The 22,986-nt window shown below is 38.0% G+C and overlaps 1 long non-coding RNA gene across 1 annotated transcript in view; it reads right to left on the bottom strand.

The window, feature by feature from the left end:
- Positions 1-3,187: 3,187 nt before the first annotated feature.
- Positions 3,188-22,986, bottom strand: part of LOC108935352 (uncharacterized) — a 43,629-nt gene continuing 23,830 nt past the window's right edge. The window contains exon 4 of the long non-coding RNA XR_001966196.1: positions 3,188-3,668. This is a non-coding gene — a long non-coding RNA (uncharacterized LOC108935352). The remainder of the gene's footprint in view (positions 3,669-22,986) is intronic.

The following is a 22,986-nucleotide window of genomic DNA, read 5'->3' as shown; positions in this document are numbered from 1 at the left end:
CCAATAAAAAGTGGCAACTGTGTTTTACGTTTAGGAGTCGATTGCTGACAACCGCTAACTACCGTAAAATTCCCCAAAGATTAAATGTCCTAGGATCCGTTTTTCTGTATCCTTCTCTCCCCACTGGCGGAGGGGAGTACAGGAAACGCAGATAAATCCGAACGAACCTCCCCGCAACGCTTGCTGAGAGGCAAACCAAGACAAACAGCACATCAAACCTTAGCCTGTAAAGCCTGCTTTTTATCCTGCTGGCATTAAAAACCCCAGACACACACATGCCAAGAGAAAAAAAAAAAAAAGACATATAGAAAATGGCCCTAGTATCTTTCCACAGCGAGCACAGTGCACTCCGGCAGTGAATTCTGAGTATAAACAGAAAGGCAATTCCCATACCACACCTGCCTTTGTGCAGTTTGCCTGCTGCTGCTATTCCTGTCCTTCTCTCCCTCCGGGTTGCAGGCTTTCCAGGATTCTCCGTGGATTCCTTCCTGCAAAATCACCGACAAAAGTGCTCGGTGGGCTTCAGGTTGGCAGCGGAGCGGCAGGATGAGCGAGCGGGCCAGATCGGTTAACTTTCCCGTTAAGTCTGCAAGTCCTGGGGTTCACATGCCGGGCTCCCCCTCAACGCTCTTTTAAAAAGGGGGAAAAAAAAGGATAGGAAGCGTGGGTCATGTAAAATGCATAAGCTGTATTTAAAAATAATTTAATTCTTGAACCAGGGAGCTCATGAAAGATTCGGGTACCGTTTCTTTCTGTGAATGCACCTTTTGTGACAGCCCACATTTCAGAAAATAAAATGGTGGTCTACTCCTGGAATTAGTGCAAATATACAGATTATTTCTGAGCGCAAGAATTACTCAGTTCCACATTCACTGCCATTTATCTTTGCTTTCTTGCTTTCATTTCCTTACACAAAATGTCTCATTGTTTTATATATGTTTCCTGAAGGTTCTCTGAAAATGCACCTGGCAAAGGTGTATGTCACCTAAATTCAGTATAAAAAAAAATTAAAATGGAAATAATCTATATTAATGGGGTGCAAGAAAATGGTATAAAAAGCACAGGTCATCTTTTAACAAAAGACACAGGACTGGGGGGTTTGGACAGTGTGATTTATATAAAGGCCATATGTGTGCATCTCATTAGAGGTTGCAAGTCGGGGAGCTTTCCCAGTTTTGGACGAAAATAAATCTAAACACGGAGGACGAATAAGGAGTTAACAGAAATAAAACTTGACATTTTAATTAGGAAATATTTTATAAGATGTAAATCCCCCAAAATATAGATGTCCATGTGTAAAACACTGGTTTAGTACGAAGGAGTTACATTGCCGCTGTTGTTTGCATGTTGCGTTTTGTGTGTAATTTAAAAGCATGTGTCACATGAACTTCTCTTCTGTAGTATAATTATGTTATACCTTTGACCTTCTCTTAAAAACCAGAATCTTTTGCTGGACCATCTTAATGTGATCCTTTTTAAATGAGAAAAAAGAGGCAGAATCTGTGCAGCCACCTTTAGTATATTACATGTAGACCTTTGCCAGCTAAGATGTTTTCTGTTTTTTATTTTCACTTCATATCCTTAAATAAAAGGTCCTTTGTTGTCTGCCGCCTGATTGGATATAATCAAAAACATTCCGTGGCATGAAGCATTATTTTTGCAAATAGGAAAATTTTGAACTTATTTTTCAAATAATTTCCAAGGCACCAGCACTGACGTGCGCACACACAAAAACAGATGTGCACATGTACCAACACAAATGCACGCACATACACAGGCAGAGAGACACACACATCTTTAAAATTACACACAGAGACACATATAAATGTATACAGAAATTTATTTATGTATTTTTTGCTGACAAGCAAAAAAACAAGATGTCACGGTAATAACACTAATATAAATAGACAAAGAATAAAACAGCATCCTGTTGGCAAGAAGAAAAACAAAGGGTAGGTAAAAAAGAAAAAGAGGAGAAAAAAGCATTAATATGAAGAATGTGGCTGCCTCTCCAAACATCCAGCATGTGACAATGTACAGGCTGCTTGCATTGTACCATATTGGCTAAACGAGGTTCACTGATTTGTATTGAGGGTAATATTCCCTTTAAACAATTCCGTGTAAATTGTGCGTGTAAAGTCATTGGAAGCGATTCTTCAGGACAACCTGTGCGGATGGCTACCTGCTGGTGCAAGCGAGGTAATCAATAGCAGGAAACGGAGTCGAGCATGAGTCCGGGAAGCTTCCGAGCAGTTAGCGCTGATAAAAGCAGGCCGAGTCAATATTTGGGAATAACATGGGAGTGGGATAATAGACAAAAGAGAGGTGCATATGCCGCTGTGTGTTCAAACAGGAGAAGAATTAATGCACGGGCACCAGCTGTTCCCGAAGGCTACAAAAGACATTATTTACTGCAGGTAACACTAAACTATAGTAAAATCAATGGGGCAGACCCCTCAAAAACTGTGGCAGAATTTCACACTGTGGAACAGTTAGATCCAAGGGATCATGGGTTGAAAAAATGATGCATGCACACTAGAAGTCAGCTGGAATGGTTCCTTCGATTTTTTGTTCTGTGTGTCACATTTTTTAAACAAAATTGGATGTTGCACGGTAGTAGCTAACCGTTCATACACATAGCACCTTGGACAAGACACAAGGATCAGATTTTAGGAAAAAGAACAGAAAACTGACAGAGCCACTGCTTAACATGACAATTATGTGACATTCATATCTTATTCAGTTCTTGTACAACATTCCTGGTAAACATGTAAAATGCAAAGTGTAGTGCATGTTTGCTAGCCTGTGTACTTTGTTTACTACCCTGAAGCTGGTACTCTTTCAGAAATTTATCAAATCAATAATTCTCTACCACTTACAATAACAGAATCAGAAAGTGTGAGGTAAATATTTAACATTTCAATTCTCACAATAATCTAAAATGTAAACAATTATTTCTCTTAATGTTACAAGTTAAGGTGTTGGCATCATATTTAAACTAAACATTTAAGTGTCTCCTTAAGCCACTATTTTCAATAGATATATAGTACTAAAATAATGTAATCCACTGAAAACACGGTGCATTTACACAATGAGAAGACATATTTTCTATATCCTATTTAAAATTTTCAAGTCATTAATTTTGAAAATGGAAAAAAATAATGGAAGAATACTAATTTAGGTGAGACTTGTAGTGTTTGCTTGACCTCTTTTATCTTGTTTCAGTCTTGTTTTGGATTGGTGGTTGCTATTAAGTCCAATGCAACCAGCTTGTTTCTCTGTGGCTAAACATAACATACAAGACTTAACATCCTGGACCTTGGCAGAGACAGTAATGCCTAACTTCTTCTCTGTTGGTAAAAGACTCTGTGGTGGAATGACTGTACTCCAGCGGTTTGTGAGACTTCAGATGAGGCAAGGGGAAGGCATGAGGCGGGTAACAGTTGTTTGAAGCCCTCACATGGACATTGCTTCTGGAACAGCTGTATCTACTAAGTCCATGACTTCTTTCATTAATTTGAAGGTTGCCGAGGATCCAAGCGCTGACAGGTCAAGGGCAGCCTGGTGCTGGCATTTGGAGACTGGGTTTGGTGACCACAATGCACATGTGTGATCATTCCGCTTGTCCTTGCTGTCCAGTTAGAGGATTTGCGTTACCTCATTTTCCACTGGAAATATCCAAGAGGGCATGAAACATGTCGCAGAGAAATAAAAGTTATACGCAAGCCATAGAATGTAAAAGTTGCTAAATGAATCAAAGTACATGTAAATGTTTAACAGGAGTCTCAAAATTTTGTAAGGCTGCTTACGTATGATGACTGGTGTTTTTGGATATTTCACCAAGGTTCAAGGTTCATTAAAGCCTCTAGTTTTTTACAGAATGAAAGAGGTGGAAATGCATTCTACACACTGTGCTCACGAACTTCCCATAAGGTTTCAATATTGCTTATATCTGGTGACCTGAAAGGCCATGTAGGGCATTTGACTTACCCTCCTTGCTCATGAAACATCTCTTGAACCTATTTATCACTGTTTGGAGACGTTAACATCTTAGAATATGAAAATTGTGCCTACAACATAGGATTGCACCTAGTCATCTAAAATGTCTTCATAATACTTGGTGATGATATAACCATGTAGATCAGTCTCTAGATCTTTTCCTTAAGATGGCTGCTCGTGATATTTGAGTTCCACCACCCTGTGCAACAGCTGGTGATGGACAATGTGGGTTGAAGGCACCCATTAGCTTCAAACATACACCTGAACAGACTTAGTGAAAAATATCACCAAGAAGACCACACCACATTTTCCCATGGAACACGGGCCCAGTTTGTACGCATATTACTCTTGGAAACAAGTGGTTTCCAATTGGCAACTATGCCATAACTACCAGCTGATGATTCACAGAGATAGAGTTCAAATTTGAATATGACACAAAGGTATTGATTAAGTTCTATGGTAGTTTTTGGAGTCATTGTTTTCTGGTTTTTAACAGCAACCCTGCAAATTTTCATTTTATCCCTGTCAATAAGCAATCCAGTGCAAGTTCTTTTTCTCAATTCACTTTTTCCTTGTGAGACATATGCTGTCGGGATTTTCAATACTATTCCTCCTGCCAAATTACATAATTCAGCAGCTTTTATGACTGATGCACTTGAAATTCAGGCTCATGCTATCTTTCCTCTTTCCAGCTCTGTTAGCTGTTTTATGTTGCCTTTGAAATTCACATATTAAAGTGTTGATTGCCAGGCCTCTCGTGTAGATGAAACATATGATTATTTCATACTCAACTTAATAGAACTCACCTGGGTAGCTGACTAATTTTTATGTACTTACTCCAGAGCTGGAGTCCTTTTTTTCACATAATGTTTCTAATAGTTAGTTCCTTCCTGATATACGTACTGTATTTATTCTCATCCGAATCTGTCCATTTCTAGATAACTTTCCCTCAGAGTATTGTCTTGTCATTTTGAGGCATTGAAGGTGTGACTCTAGTAATACCTCTTTCCTTCCAATTAAAAAAATATCATTTGCAGACACTGGAGAAGTGTTTAAATCCTAATGAGGCTTAGTAACTGAAGAAAAAACTAAATGCAGGGGCCAACTTTAAAACCCTTGACTTAGAGCCAGTTTGAAATAAGGTGCTTTTAAAAGAAGGACCTGAAACTACATAAAACATAATATTCCAATGGGTTTCACCCTGGAGAGCCGTCTATTATTTAACCTATGTGGATCTAGTTTTTATCTAAAGGTAATATCCTGCACTTTATTAAACAATTTCCATTCTTGGAGAAAGGACAAAATCTGTTGGGGAAAAACATTCTTCGATCTTAAAGGCAAGATGATGCAGGGGGTTTAAATTCCATCACTGTTGTTATAGTGTCAGTTATTACATTGTCAATTTACATAGGGATGTGCTTATTTGCAGATATTCAGAGAGTAAAATAACAAAAAGTCCTTTTATGTTCACAAACGGTGTAAGTTGTCTATGCTCATACAGTTCCTACTCCATCTAAGAAGTGTCACAGGACATAAAAGTAGAAGTGTGTTTACTTGTCTCAACTTAGATGGGCCAGGTGGCTCTTTAGTGCCTTCTTGGCTACACTTTAAGAACTGAAGGTTCCTGCCAGAAAAGAAAGAAAAGAAGAAAAAACATATATAGAAAAAAATATTATTTTCCTCGAAACCAGTACATACTGCAGAAACAATAATGAATTTTGACTTTTTGGTAAGATTAAAAAAAAAAACTACAATAATGAGAGGTAGAATGTGTTCATAAAAAAGATCAGCAAATCATCTGTAAGGGTGAGCATAGTTTGAGTTAACAAGGATGGATATGCATTAGATTCAAAGGTCTAGCAAGTAGAGGAAATGTGAGCACAGTGCTTATGTACCTACAAAAAATGCAGAAAAATCTAAATTGAATTAGCTACAATGGTAAATATCTTACAATCTAAATAACTAGCAAGCTAATCACAGCTTTTGAGGCTGACAGTATGTTGAGTAAGCTAAGGAACATATGTATATACGTAACTTACATATTATTTTTTCTTTCTGAAGTGCATTCTATAATTCAGGCATCAAATGTTTAAAATACAAAAAAAAAAAAAAAAAAAATTCAAAACGGTAATAGAGCTTTTACCAAACCTCTTGGATAATAAAGAAGTTATACAGCATCTGATAAGCAGTTACACTGCTAACTTTGTAATTTTTCTCACATACACACAATATCTATAACTGCTTGTCCCGAGCCTAGTCCGGACGGGACACCAGCCTGCTGCAGGGCACCCGATGCAGGAGTCGAGCCCCAGCCAAATCTGCTGCACCACCACAACCCTCCCCCCCCAATGATTTTTCAGTATTTCTAAAATATTTTATTATTTTTCAGGGCCAACAGGTGGCATAGCTGTTAGGACTGTTATTTTGAAATCTGAAAGTACTTGGTTTAAATCCCTCTCCTGATTTAATACAACTGAGCAAGGTACTTACCCTAAATTGCTTCAGTTACACTATCCAGCCACTTAAATGTGTATATCGTGGCTAAAAAGTTGGTTATCTGAGATTGTAAGTTGCATTGGACAAAGGTGTCAGATAACTGAAGGTTGATAATAACACTTATGGTGTAAATTATTGTAACGACTCATGTTACTGTGAGTTTGAGTGGGAAAATGTGTTTATTGTAAATAGTTGGATTATGGGAAAAATGTAAATAGGTGTTCAACCACTGGGGGGACTTACAGGAATGAAATGGGGTGACTCTTTGCCAGCAATAAGAAGAAAAAGCCTGGGGCGTGCTAAGCAGGCTGGCTTGAGGCGCAGGTCCTTGAGGAAAAGGGGTCCTCGGACCAAGAGTATTATTTCCCTGTGTGCCGGTGTTTCGATAAATGCTCGTCATGAACGCTGCCCGTGCTCCCGTCTTTGCCCCATCTGAAGTTAGAGCGCTGCGTGCCATATTATCTTTCATGGAAAATCACTAAAAATATAGAACCAACTGTAATGATTACAAGGCCTGTTATCAGCCAGTGTAATGGAGTTGAGGCTTATAAAGTGATCATTTAATAGTTAATATTCTAATCAATAACAAAAAGTCAGTGTATTGAATTATAAATAAATCTTAATAAACAAATTTATGTTTTACCTCAGCAACAACAAAAATAATGATAATAATTCGAAACAAACCGGTACTCTTAGAGAAACCATTTTGAAAGAACCTGTCAAAGGGATTTCAAAATTAACTTCAGAAAAAAGGTTTTTAAAAAAAAACACTTAAAGGTTCCCCCAAAAATGTCACTTACTTTAATCCTTCAAAAATTTATTTATGAAACATTTCTTTTTGAAACTATATGCTGAATTCCAAGACCATGCCGGACAAGACGCTGTCCTGGCGGTCACCGAAACACATGGCTCTCAGGTATACTTTATGACATGTGACTTTAAAACACACTTCGGGCTTGTACATTCACTGCATCAGAACAGAGTACACACCTAAGGGTATAATGTACAGAGGCCCTGCTTTTAGCCATTGACAGCACTAAATGAAAAAGGTCTGGTTAAAAGCAAACACCCAAATACCTCAGATACACAGTAGGTTTCTCACATTACACAGTAGTAAGGAACATGGTTATGTTGTTTTTTTATACTTGTCAAACTCAGTGAAGTATTAAAAGACTGGTATAATATGACATTAATTTTCAGCAATTTTTTTAAATGCTGAAACAGAAGCTGTGAGACGATGGTAGAAAATTCCACTAGTAGTTTATCTAATACTGTAAATGAAATCATTAAAATGTTGTATGTGATGTTAGAGTCACATATTCAAAAGACAAAAATGGGGTAGCATAGCATTTTGTACTCTTCAGAAGAGAAGAAGGCATTTGTCATGTGCATTTTCTGTCCTCTCATCAAGTGTTGCAACTTTTTTGAGTGCATCAAAATGGCTGTGGCTTTTCGAGAAGCTTCTCCCTGAGATCTTGGCGAACATTTCAATTGGATTGCAATGGGCATCTCGGCCCTTTGATCCTTCCCCACTTAAGAAACTCTGTTGTGGGCCATTCGTTGTCCAGTGGAAATGGCATGAAGTCAGTCATGTCTTAGAATCTCTTCACTGGCTTGTCTGCATTTAAGGTGATTTCCCACAATGCCTTGGATTCTAGTGCTCGGATCCTAGTGGATAGCACGGAGCATGTATGAAAGACATGTAGACACGGACTGCTTCTCTCATAACTGCATGCTGCCTTGCAAAATGTTTTGTGAAATATACACTTGCGTGTAACCTTTGAGGATTCACACTGCACAGAGATCCTCCATATGTTCAGCCCTCGGAACAAATTGGTACAAAAGCTGTATGCGACGTGTCAGTGTGAAAGCTAAAGACACCAAAGGCAATTAGCAGGCAAGAGTGATTTACATATACACCTGTAATTGACAATTTAGAGTGAATTATTTATTACAGTAGCCTTAGGGTGCCTGGATGATCATTACAGCTGTATGGGAAGACCCAGTCGAGCACCTGATGATCAAAGGAAGATGTCCACAAATTCATTATTACATCAACAATTAAGATATTTCAGAAAAGTACTCTGTTCAACTACCTACAGTTTTAACTTAAAAAAATGGAGGGACGTTTACTTTTAGGTTTAAAAAAAATTTAAAAATGCTCCAGCATAGCCCTTTTTCATTTTTAAAGTGCTTTGATCTGGGCAACTAAATCCATCAGGCTTTACGCAGAAACCTTGGATAAATTTCCCATGATAAATCATGTTATGGGCAAAAGATAAACAAATAGTCCTTGCGGTACAAAATCATACGCATTGATTGGCTGCACATTGATTTGCACATTTTGTAGTCTTAATAAAAGATTAAAAGGCAGATGAAGGTGTTTTGCAGTACGTCCACTATGAATGAATTTCTGCAGAACAAAGAGTTACTGGTATGTTGCATCTCCACCCAGATATAAATTAAGTATTAGGTTTTTCTTGTGTTGAATTCTATTGACAGATGATTAGGGATTTTTCTTTGTGTGGAGTGGGCAGCGCTTCCATGCGGACATGTTACTTTGTACAGATTCAAAGCTTCTTCACGGAACTGCAAATGCGTTGCGGAACAAGTCATTTTGAAGGCTAAAACAATAAAATATGATTACATGTATCTATGAATTGGCATGGAATAACATTGCCACAAGACCGTTTTTGTGCATGGTTAGAAGAATATACTGTATGGTACAGTTTGTTCTCTTTCCCTAATAATATCGAAATTGTGTAATGAGCAGGTAGCAGCGGACATTAACACTATGTTAGGTTGCCCTCTCCTGTTTCACCCTCCTTTTATCTGAAAAATGCAGAAGGAGACACATGGCCAGTTCCTACCCATGCCTTGTGATCATTCTGAGCAGAACTTTCCTTGGACACTTGCAAAATGTAAACAAACAACAAAAGTAAAATGAAAAAGAAAGAAAAAAAAAACATCAATTGTCCATGCCGAGAATGACATGCTTTGTAGCCATTCTGTCATATCTCATCTGGTGGAATGGACTGCAGAATTGTTGGCATGACTGGTTTGCTGACATCCCAAGAGGCACCCTTCGCTTTCGCGACAGCCTCTGGGTTATGAATTAGTTAGTACCTTTGTCCTTTCTTATTACTGCTTGGATGAAACCAACACCTGCTAAGATTAAGGTCCTTGGCTGATGGCGGCCAATACGTTGGACTGAACTGGTTTGCTTGCAGTTTAGTGGGCTGCTCCTCACCGAAAAGTGTAATAAAAAGAAAAAGTTTACTCAGACTCATATTTGCAATGCAATTGGGATGTGTTTCAGTGTATGCCCCCCCCCCACATACACACCCAATTGAGTGGCGATTGGGCACACTGGGATCTGCCTTCTTTGTGACCATTTGCTTAAACCCAGAGCACTGTGGGGAAACAGCAGTTTCACTGTGTACGGTTAAATGTTAAACTTATATTTAATGTATGACATTTTCTCACAAATCATCTGGCCAAAGACGTGACCCAGGGGTATTTCACAGATTGCTTTTTCAGTACCTCAGCAACTGTGGAATTATTCTTCCCAAAAGAAACGCTTTGAGTTTGGCGAGGTGATCACCTCGCACGGTTCTGGCTGTCCCAATCTGGAATAGCTCAGAGAAAGTGATATCATGATCGCACAGCCATGCTAAATTGAAAACATCTTGGTGACTGCAGGCTGTATAAAATAACCATACATTATATAAAGTGTAACACCCAGTTGGTGAGCAATACAATTATACTGTTGTGCTTTCTTTCCCAAAAGGGGCCTGGTTTCTCAGTTATCCAAAGGCATCATGCTATCACCAAAACAATTATGGGCTGCAGCATTTTCAAGTGCAAATATAGTTAAAATAGCATCTATAATAAACTATATTTGACAGAATATTGACTTCTTTTATTACGGTATATAGTTTCTAGTAGAACTACCACCCGGCAGAAGTCAATATGTCAAGGCTACAAGTACAAGTAACAAAATCAAAACAAAACAATGGATTACTGCAAAATGATTATTTGCTTTAAACTCATCACTTAAATGCGTACACAAAGTTTAATGAAATAAAAGCAAAACTAATTAAATACTGAGAAAACATACATTTAACATATTTATATGTGAATGCTCTTCTAAACTTTTAATGATGTTTGCAATGTAAGAAAATGTAATACTATGAAACCTGGTTAAAAATTTTGATCGAATGTACACGTGAATCATGGCATAAAACTGAGAGAATGTGTTATGTAAGAAATATATGCAAGCAATAAATATGAACATGTTGTTCACGGTTAATATACACTCATCTTAAGGTATATTTCTAACTCTGAATGTGACATATATTCCTAAATTTTTGTAGAGGTGTATCTACTTAAATATACCCTGACTGTAAGGTCACACTTGGTCAGTATGAAGCAACTGCAAAGGGCAGAAAATATTCCGTTCCAACTGACTTGTTAAGGCAATTATTTTACTTGCTCAAAGTTAGACTGTTTGTAAGTTTAAAGTTCAATAAAGTGGAAACCACAAATAGCTAAAACAGCCACGAATACCTGTGCATAACCCATCTTGCACCTTGAAATCCAGCATGGGAGGCCTTCCTCTATAATTACTTATTTCTCCAGTAGCTGTAATTAAGAGATTATGAACAATTTACATTAACAAAGTTTGCGTAATGAAGAGAAGTTGAACACGTGGTGCATATTAATTACTTAAGGTGCCACCTAAGCAACAGCCAACAGAATAATTAGACATTTCCCTTCAGGGCAGGGTTAGGCTTATTTTTAATTGGAACCCCATTAGGGACTTTATGTGGATTAAAAAATATAGCATTCCGGCACAATAATACGGACTTGCTGAAGTGATGGCTTGTATTTCTTCATTATTTAAATGTGAAAATTATACCTTTCTGGAAAAAAGACTGATACCGTTTTTTTCAAGCAGGACAACATCATGTGGCTCTTCCCTCAGCACATGAATAACTCATGCTTTTTTTTTTTTTTTGGAAAAGCTGTTGTTTAGCAGGCAAAAATATAATAAATGTATTGTTTCAGATTGGGCGGATGCCCTTTTGCCGGCCTGCAAGGCAGACCTTTGGGGTTCTCAGACGGCCAATTAGCCTCCCTCCTGACAGTCCACTCTGTATGGGGGACCCCTGCTGCGACCCCTGGCACAACCCTCGACTAGGTCTGTGCTTAGGCACGCGTGTGGCGTGCATGCTTTCTGGCCACGCCCCGTCTGATTTACCTTCCGAGTTCCGAGTCCCTCAACCCCCCGTCCCCCGTTCCCCAGTGGCACGGTCCCTGGGGAATTCAGCCCGCCCCCCGACAAAGAGACGGATGCTCCCGATCGGGCTTCAGGCCGCCTCGCTTGCCTTTGTTCTCCTGCAGCGAGGTCATTTCTCCGCTGCTCACCACTGCAGTCCATTTCAAGGGAATTCTTTCTTGGTTGACCCTGAGTCGTTCCCTTGGACCTTTTTACTCGCACTGTTGCTCTCACCGCCCCCACCCCCAGCCCACCTCTTTGCTTTTTTCCAAATAGCAGTTTCCAAAGGAATTCATCCGCATGCTCTGCGGTAACTGCTTGCAGATTAGGTTGGAGACTCCATTTGCACTCCACAAAAAAAAAAAAAAACAAAAACAAAAACAAAATGTACCATAACTGTTCTATTTAATGCCAATATTGTCCAACTATCACGACAAAATGTGTATAGATTTTTTTTGCCCTGCTGACAGTGTATAAAATCCTTTGCTTCTCACTGGTCTTACTATTGATATATCATGACATCATCTGTCAACAGAAGCAAATATATGGAAGAGAGATTAGGCAGTCACAGCACGGGTAGCTTTAACCTGAATCTGCCATCTTAAAAAAAGGACAAACCTCATATTTCCCCTAAACACTCTGCCTTAAATTTATTAGAATACTTGGTTTATTTATCTGTATGTATAGTAACAAGCATAGTGATTAAACCCTGTATATAGTAGAGTTTATATGCATCCACATTTTATTACGTTTCTTTTTTGAATTAAGATGAATTGAATAATATTTTAGGATAACAAATTAAAAAGTAGTGTCCTAACATAGGTACAGACATTTCAATTTGCAACAACACACACTGATTTACATACAAATGTTTTACATTTTAAGGAGTGGAAAACAGATTAAAAAGGGAATGTTGAGTCAATGTTTTTGATTCACATTGCATTTTTTCTAGAAAGCAACTGTTAAAAAATTAATACTCATAATAATGCTGTCTTAAATGTAGGTAATTAACACATTAAGCCTCCTTTAATACACTGTCTGTATTAGATAATATTTTCTTCACTTGGACTCTACACAGGATATGCAAGAAAACTTTTTTTATAACGATATTGTATTTTAAATAAAAGCCCTTCATTTGTTACATCATTATCTACTCTCAAAGAGACATATATTAATACATGTGTGTTCTCCAGCACTAGAGGAAGAATATTATAATAATAATATACGTAATAATAATAATATAACAATAAATTATAACTTAAAAACACAGACACACCTAAAATCTTTGCATCTGGGAAGTAATCAGATTTTATGGCCTTACTGAGAACAGATCAGAAATATTTCCAGTGAAATCCATAAAGCTTTGCATACACACACACACAGTTCAGTATAAAAAGTATAATCTTAAGAATATATTAATTACAACTGTCTGCTCATGTTTCTGTCTTTCTTTCAATCTTCATGTTTTTAGCTGCAGAGATGAGACCTTTATGAGTGAAGATAGATCTGGCTGTTCTATAGAAATGCACATACATTTACATACATTGTGAGGCCAGGAGCTTAAACCCATTTTTTTCCCAGCAGCCCAAAACACCATCCAAGGAAAGATAAATGTATCTGTCCCTTCTCTCAGCTGCTGGTGAAAATCTCCCTATCGCTATATTTATCTTAATAAGATGGGTACAGTGACAGTTGCCACCATAACAAGGACCCTCACCTGCAAAATTTTAATCTTAGATTAGGTTACCATGAACCTTAGATGGACCAGGTGAACTGCATTGTCTTCTTTACATTCAGACATTTTTTAGACAAGTATAATATTGTATGTGTCACTAAACATTCTGCTATTTTTACTTTTCTGTTATTGCTCTTAATAAAGTGTCTTAGTGAAACTCTACCAGTGTTTTTTTTCTTTTTTTTTTTTTTTGTAAGGAAGTGATAATTAAAGGTAATTGAGGGGTCTAATTACTCTTGGAATACAAGAAACCACACAAACCACAAGGGAACAGGGCAAAGTTTTACTTACTAAAGCATGTGTCTTTTACAAGTCCCATTTCATTATTCCCAGGCACTTATTTGGATGGGTTGCAGAAGTGTGTGTGTGTGTGTGTGTGCGTGTGCGTGTGTGTGTTTATTTATTTATTTATTGTGGCTGAAATATTCTGTCTATAAACAAGCAATGAGACCCAGCAACTCCTTTGCATTCAGACTTGTGGGGTGGACAGGGAGTCCATGCACGTGCACACGCCTAGCCCTGTCACTCAACAGAGCATCCGTCCTGGATACAAAACCAAGAGGGAAACATCTTCAGAAAGCACGAGACACTCTGCCATCACTCTGTGTGGAACTCGGACGTTTTAAAAAAAATCACATTGAAATCATGATACCGGCTGCAGCCGTGCCACAATAGCACCAGCTGGTATTTGGCAAAATCCACATTAAAAAAAGATTGCGGAATACATTGGACAAATCTGGGTAAAATTTTTCTTATATATTCCACAAACCACACACTATGAGAAAGAAAGCAGAATGAATCTTGTGTTTCCTGAACAAACTAGCATTCATCACTTGTTTTCCCCCAAATATTAGCCTTAGCTAGCAGCATCTGCTGCCTCTTTCCTTAAGCGCTGTGGATAGTAGGCAGCTGTGGCTTTCTGTTTCTTCCGCACATCCACAAAACTGCAGGCTGCTGGACAACCGAGCAGAAAATGCTCCAGGTGTTTATTCCAGTTTACTATTAGTCATGTTGAACACTTATTTCCCTGCAATTACTATAAACTACTCAGAAAAATGTGAATGAATAGGAATTATTTGATACAAATTTAGATTTTTAGAAATAATATTATTATTATTATTAGTAGTAGTGGTAGTAGAGTACATTGTGAGGAAAGTAGTTTTTTCAGCTTTAAGTGTTCTGGAGCTTGAAAAAACGCATTTGCACTTTAACAGACACTCGGCTTTAATGGAAACCCTTCCCCCTTTTAGTCTGTTATTGTGAGGGTTTACTGTATTTTGAATACCGTCTCATATGTATTATTCATTAATATTTTCGGCTTAATCCATCAATATTGCCATTGGCAATTTTTCTGACAGTGTAAAAGAGAACAAAAATGATCTGAGTATAATATATTTAGAAATTGCACACATGCTACCTTAAAAATGCATAAAAAAACAGGCCAGCCACAAAATAAATATCTGCAGTACTTAAACATAAATGGTGTGAATGATAATCCTCTGTGACTGCGTGCGTCTCCCTTTGCAGTTGAAGGAGTGGAGACACTCAGCTGTTCAGTCTCTTAAAGGCAGCTACGAGGTCGGGAGTAGCACGTGTGACTTGGGACGTAACATAAACACATAAACTTTTTCCTGCCTAAGGTTTCAGTGGTATCTACTTTTGAAACATTTGACCCTCGCTCTCTTCTGCTCACTCTCTCTCAGCGTCTCTTGTGTCCCCCACTTGCCCTTACCCACATTAGGTACAGGCAGGGCTATTGATCACAAACACACTTACAAATACATTACTGCTTTATTCTCTGAATGACGTGCTACAACTTAGTAGCCTGAACTAAATGTCTGCACATATTGCCATGATAATGTAGTCATAAAATGAATTTTCTTATATTAACTAGTATACATGCTGAGAATTGACTTAATTGCATGAAACGTCTAAAAACAGGTATATGGGAAAAGGCCTGAATTAATGCCTTTAAAAATGGTCAGTGATGTGAGTCTTTTTGAAAGGTTTGATAAAATACATCAACATTACATATTCATAATGCCTTGTTCATTTGGTAAAACCATGTTCTGACAGATTCAAGGCTACGGAAGTTATGGGGCAACTTTCACCATCCACTATTCATTATACACCATCTGAAAACTGCATGGAATCAACCAAGGTCCTTATTATTTGAACATCTAGCATGGTGCTCTCTGTTTGTGTGTTGAGATACTCCAGTGAGGGATGCAGTGCATAGCACAAAAAAAAAAAAAAAACTCTGTCAGATAGAGCACAAAAAACAGAATTTGACTGTGTTTTCATGTCGAGGGGTGGAGACGGAAGGCCGATGCGGGGAGGGGGTTGCGGGGAGTGATTTTTTACGGTTCTGTCAGTGGACGGTACAGTACCCTTTCATTAGAAGAGGAGTGAGCTCTTATTACCTGGAGCTGTAGACGGACATGTGTTTCTGGTATAGCTCCACGGAGAGCCAAATTAATTCTCAGAAGCATACATGGTGAGAACTACCCGTCTCTTTGAAATTTTGCGGACTGCCTTCTATAATCAATAGGTCCAGCTATCTCAGGCACATGCTGCAAACCCTGTGGCATTTAAGATGAAATACTTCAATTTATTTGTAGTGAATTCTGATGTCTATAATAAATTCTGATTCACAAAATGTATTCGGGTATTTTGAATGCTGCACTTTTTGAAATGTTGAATGCTTACTGGCCTGCTTTACTGAGACAAGAGAAGGACTTTCACATTCGCTTAGATTTGATATTTCACACAGTTACATGCCTAAAAAGGTTCTGATCTGACATTATTCAAAGGGCACTTATTTATATGTGTTTTGTCTATAGTTTTATAAAAGAAATTATAAGGCAAATGACCATGTGTCTTCATTGCCTAAATTTAGCCAAATTATAGTACATAAAGTGTAAATAAGGCAAAGGTAATGCACTGTGGAAACATAAAATACACATATGGCAAGTGATTTTTTTTTCAGTGGCCCATAATGTCCTCAAGGTCAAAAAAACATCTAAAAAAAACATCAAGCACAATTCATATTGCTTCAAGCATTGGTATGAAATCAAGTTTGGTCACTTGACTCCAGATAAACCACAGAGACCTGGGGGACTGTATCTCTTCTTTTCTATAAGTTGCCTGCCTTTGAGGAGATATCCATAAAGGGCTGGGCTGTTACCTACAAAAACACATAACAGGTCATCTCTGCATATATTGCTAATATGCAGTGCCTACTTTTGAATATATATGTTTTGTGGAGAAATCCAATAGCATATGTACATATGAAGCATGGGATTTCCCAAAACAAATATGATGTTGTACATGCAAAATGGTAGGCAAGAATAATATTGTGGTTGCAAGTGTGCAAATGTTAGGTGTTTCTTCTCAGCATGATTTTTAAACCCACAATACACACATACATATATATAAACACAGAGCCGTCACTAATGGGTTGAATGGTCGTGATGATTCTAGAGGTCTGTACCTGGAGACAGTCCACAAAATTTGAGTAGTAGATAACTCGGGGAGAATACTGTACTTCCCCGTTTTCCATGTTGACTTGCCTTTATACAAAATAAATAACAAAACAGGACCTGCACTAATTATGAAAGATATTATTTAGTAAAGAGAAGGTTAAAAAAATGCAGTAAAAAGTGTATTATTTGATTATTTGTAACCAAAATAAACAGTAATAATTAATGGAAATACGCATAAATTACAGTAAAATGTAAAAACAGCATGGAAGAACAAAACTGAGTCTTGTATATTCTATGAATAGAGTGCATTTAAGGTATTAATGTTTTCGGGGTTGTGTCATGATGAAATCATGGTTTAAAGAAATGGTCGTTTTTTAATGTAACATGGCAGCCTTACTACTAGTAGAGGAAATTAGCTCAGGAGTTTAGTTTGCAAATTGATTAATTGCTACCTGTCATTTGCATGCCTTTAAAAACAATGTGCAAATGGTGTTGAGGCAGCTGTGATATTTCTGTATAATGACAAGAATGGTAGTACAGCTGTCAGATACAGCTGTATGCCAAGTTCTCTAACAGTTTTTATACATATACATTTACATTTTTACATTTAGCAGGCGCTTTTCTCCAAAGCAACGTACATCTCAGAGAAAATACAGTTTGTGCATTACATTAGGAGAGAGAGTTACATAGTTGCAGACATGTGATTATTAAGTAAACTTAGTTTGTTTCTTTCCACTATGTGCACCGATGTTCATTGCACGAGTAGGTGCATAAAACTAAGAACAGACGATTCCTGATCACCTTCCTAATTTTTTTTTCTTTTTTTGGAGATACACAAACATTTACATACTATACAGGAGTAGCGGCTGTGTAAAGGCTTATCTGGGCATGATCATAAAGTTATGGTGCATGAACATTTACACCTTACATGAGCTTAAGAGATCATGGGCAAACTGAGTCCGGAAGAGGTGAGTTTTCAGACCCTTCTTAAATATGGACAGAGTTTTTGCAGTTCTGAGTGAGAAGGGGAGGTCATTCCACCACAACGGAGCCAGAAAAGAGAACCTCCATGGACCGCCAAGTGGTAGAAGTAGAAGAGCAAAGAGGTCTGGTGGGGGTGTAGCGGTTGATCAAGTCTTGTAAGTAGCAAGGAGCAGTTCTATTGATGCATTTGTAGGGAATAACCAGGGTCTAATACTATACAGTTCAGATTCACATAAACTGATCACACAACTGAGATGATTTAATCAAGCCTTTTAGAGTACTACCATGTTTCAAGTACAGTACCAAGTACAATCTTAAACATGCTATTTAAAGTTATCGCTAAACCTTTTTTCATCACAGTCTTCCTTTTGGGATAGCAAAGTTGGGAAATCAGACCAAAACCACACACACAAAAAAAAACTTTGGCATACAGATAAATGGAACTGTAAATTGATTACATAGTCAAAGGTTTTTGTGTCACATCTGAGTGTCACATTGATGATCACAGAATCAGAACTCGCTTTGGTCTAAGGTAAAGCACAGGAAAGCTAATTATGATTGCATGTAAAACTTGCACATGCAGTTAAATGGCAATAGATTGCAGACTGTGTCTACATGTGCGTACGTGTCTTCTCGGTAATCAGAGAGCAATTACACAGTTCTGTACGATTTGGAAGCATCGACTAAAAGCTTAACAATGACTGACTGCCAGAATGAAGAAATTGAGAACTGTCTGCATTTCTTTAAAGTTGCAATACAAATGATTTTTTTTTTCAGGACAAGGGCCAAAATCCTACCCCCTCCCAAAAAAAGTCCTTAACCGTATCTCTGAGAGGGGAGTTCTTACAGGGATGAAAAGACAGTGAGGGGTATCTTCCTTGGCACAGAGTAGAGAGCAAAGGTTTTGTATCCAAACTGTTTCCCTTACAGACTTCACTGCCTTCATTGTTTCCCTTTTCAAACCCACATCACTGAAACCTGAAAGCATTATTCATACCTGTTTCCTGTTTCGGCTGCTGGACCCATGTCAGTTTAGGCCTGTGAATTCTATTAGGCAAATAATCTGGCCATTTAAATGCCCATGGCATTTTAAGTAGAGTGTAAGGCGCTGAAAAAAAAACACCTTAAGAATTTGATACTGTCACTGCTGGACTCTATAAAAGCCAGACAAGACAGTCTGAATACCCATTGGGATTGTTTTTTTTTTCACATTTCAGACATGGCTTGGCAAAAATATTCTCTCTATTTTATAGGACTCAATAAAAAGTGGAGTGATAGGTAATATTAAATGCCCAGCACAGGCCAAACACAGATAACACAAGGAACATAAAGCAACATTTAAAAAAAATCTACAAGCCGAGTCCACCTTCCAGGAGACATACAGACAAGATAATCCAATAATATAAAATAATTCCAGTTAAACAGATGGAAAATAAAAATCTGAATATAAACCATGATTCTTGGACATGCTGTCTGTCTGACTGAGAGTGTTAACTGTTTCTAGAGTCCGCCTAAATCCCAGCACCAGTCAAAGCATGTTTAGGAAAAGGCCTTTTAATATTAAGTTGCTTAACTCATATTTTGCTATTTTATGAATTATTATTAGTAGTAGCATTCAACTGATGTGTAGGATTAAGTGAGTTTCAAAGTTGCATACCTACATCCAAGCTACTTACAATTATGTACACATGCGCATAGCACAGCCTGTAACACCCACATTCATTCACTCACACACATACAGACCCTGTGGGCAATTTAGAGCCATCACTTCACCTGAAACACATGTGTTTGTATTATGGAAGGAAACCAGAGCACATGGAGGAAACCCATGCAAACAAGGGGTGAGCATACGATCTCTGTAGACTGAGCCTCATTTTAACCCATGTCCTTTAACACCATGATATATACCATATTTCTTTCAGTCCACATTTACTTTAGAAAAAGAGGCTCTCTTTGTTCTATTCCATGACCTTTGCTAAGGACCAGACGACTTCTTATCAGGACAATTCAGAGAGATTGTACCGAGGAAGCACAAGCCATGATTCCTGATTTCATCTACATATTAAGAGTGCCAGATGTCTTATCTCATTCTTTGACCGTAGTTCACTGTTAATTCCACTTTTAAATAATCCTTAACCTGTTAGTGGCATTTAACGAACGAGACTGAATGGACAGTAATCTGCAGCATCAGTCTAAATGGCGCTCCTGTGATGCAATGTGAGTCCAAAGATCACATTGCGACAATTAAGATGTCACAATGGTCTGCTAATTGTGTTCAAACTCATCAAGAGTCTCAGCAACAGGTTACAGGAAATATTTAGAAAGCAAAATGTATACCGAAATAAGACCTTGTATTTCAGAAGTGATGGTGGCTTTTTATAAATATTTCAATTTACCATTTTATGCATGGAAAATGTTTTGTAAAAAGTATGTACATTATATAATCAACAGCCATCTATTTAAAGTCAACAACCGCTTGTCCCGAGTGGGGTCGCGGCAAGCCGGAGCCTTACCCAGCCACACATGGTGCAAAACCAAAGGAGGAGGGGATTCACACAGCCAGGACAGAGCAATAGTCCATTGCAAGGCACCCCAAGCAGGGCTTGAACCCCAGACCCACCACATGGGGGATGCTGGCTGAATCCATCACACCACCACACCCCAGTATACCATTAATGTGTAGTTTCAAATGTTTATGTTCTGTGAATTGTTATATTGTGTCTTAGCACTTTTGTCAGCTGGGCCAGAGTTAAACATAGTTTAATAGAACTTAGTAACTCTGTTTGAGTCAACATTTACCAGTAGAAGAAAGATTCCAAGATTATGCCTCAGTTATCAGTACAAACTCTGATTTATTTTTTCAAATACCTGCATATTCTAAGTGCATTCCACATACATTGAGTAAATGTTTACTCAGTAATATCATAATTTCCAATCTTACTCTGTGACTGAATAATTTTCCCTATTTATAAACTCCAACTGTGCAAGCCCCTTAGTAACTTTGAAATAATAGCAATGCTTTCTGGAGCAATCTAAAAGATGCAGACCGCTGTTATTCCCTTCATTATGAGACATCTGATTTATCTGAAAACAGCACTGGAGAGAAGATGTTTTGAAACGCAACTTGAAACCATCTGCTTCTCCTTCCATCCTCTGGCCATCCTCAAAGCTCTGATTTCACGTTAAAAGCAGAGCAAATAGTGCTTTAAAGTTAATGATACCATTGGAATGCTAATGGGACAAAAAAATTCAGAGAGCTACATAATTTCTTAACTGAAGAAAAGCAGTATCATGTTGGGTTTGCCCCTTCTTTTGTAAAGAGCTGCCAGGTATTAAATTACAATGGAGGTTCTTCACCATCAGTTCAGAGCAGGGGCTGTGAATGCTAGACAGCTCATTAAAAAGTAGGTCTGATGAAACCAACTAGAAATGTGTTTTCTCTTTAATTTTTTTAAACTATGTTCTGGCAGTTGCAGCACAAGTATTTGATCAGAAAATGAGACATGAAAAAGGTAATGTTTTAAACAGAAAAAAAAACTCATATATACATGTCTATAATAAAAACACATGCCCCCCTTGTCCCTTGAACAAATCTGGCGTTTCTCTGACTGCACGAGTCATGACTGCTTGAGTCTGGCATCCCTGCAGGCTCTGCCGGTCACCCTGCAGAAAAGCAAGAAGGCAATGTAGCGCTGTCGAGCACACCCTTACATCTGGTACTCACTACATTACCTTGCATTTCATTAGATGGGCTTGGTTAGACGAGGAAAGAAGAAAAAAAATCAAGGCCTGAATTGAAGCAATTATGGCTTCGGGATTGTTGCTGTGTTACCTAAGACACAGTCTTTCATATCAATCACTGCCATGTGTTTGAGAGAAACCTATACTTCTGAGCGCTTAATTAATATAATTTTGTTAATTTCATTTTAAAAAAAAAAAGGAGAAGTTGATGTACAACGATTTGACATTGGAATGGAACAGGGTTAATCTAGTAATTGAGAGCGCTATTAAAGAAAGCCCCTTTTGGGTGAAACATTGTCAGCTTGAGTCACCAATGGCATTTGAAATAATAATCTCCAGGTGGTTTGTACTTGGCTGTGATCAAAGGGAGTGAAAATATCTAATAACTGTTTTAATGCATTCAGCTCCGGTTCTCCCAATCAGTAATTACAGGAGAGGTTTTAGTGACTGCAAATTAAATTACCATTTAAGAGAAAGAAAGAAACATATCCACAAGGCAGAGCCTGGCTAAAGTGTGGAAGATTGGGTTTCAGATATTGATTTTTAAACTGATACATCAGCAAACTTAATGCTTTTATAATTCCCACTAAAATTTCCTATTACAAACTCTTAATATGATCCATTGGCTGGCTAAATCACTAACAGTGGAATGGTGGGAATACTTTGCATTTTGGAATCTCTAGAACCAATAAAATATTTTTAGAGTCATCCTATACGAGCCTAATAGCCAAATGGACAAAGTCTGTTCCGCCACATCCATTGTAATTACTATTGTATGCCTTGACTCATTACTTCTTCAAATTCGCAAAGCAACTTTACTTTTTCATATCCTGTTGTGTTTAGATCACGCTAAAGATAAGCAAAGAGCAAAAGGAAGCAATTTTGGTAGAAAAGTGCGTTGAAGTCAAACAGCGAAAGCCTAGCTGGGATGATTTACGTGTAATGCGAATGTTTCCTTCTGTTTTCAGGATGTCTGCCATGTTCTTTACTGGTCTTTCTAATTGCCGTGCACATACGTTTAAAAAAGACAAATGACAAAAGGGAAGAGGGAGAGAAAAAAACAGCAGTCTAAATAAAAGAAAGAGATGGACTGTGGCTGTTTTGATGAGACAAAGTATAGTCCTGGTTCCCTGCCTCAACTCTTGTTCTCCCTCTGTCTCTCATTCACTCCCCCTCTCTGCCTAACACCACAAACCACAGGCTGTTCAAGGCAGCTTAGAAATCTCTTACATCTGGAAGAGCAATAATTCATGGGATTTCACTTG

Source organism: Scleropages formosus, chromosome 9, assembly GCF_900964775.1.
Source record: "Scleropages formosus chromosome 9, fSclFor1.1, whole genome shotgun sequence".
NCBI lineage: Eukaryota > Metazoa > Chordata > Actinopteri > Osteoglossiformes > Osteoglossidae > Scleropages > Scleropages formosus.
The sequence above is the reverse complement of the archived record's forward strand: the minus strand, read 5'-3'. Positions and strand labels throughout refer to the sequence as shown.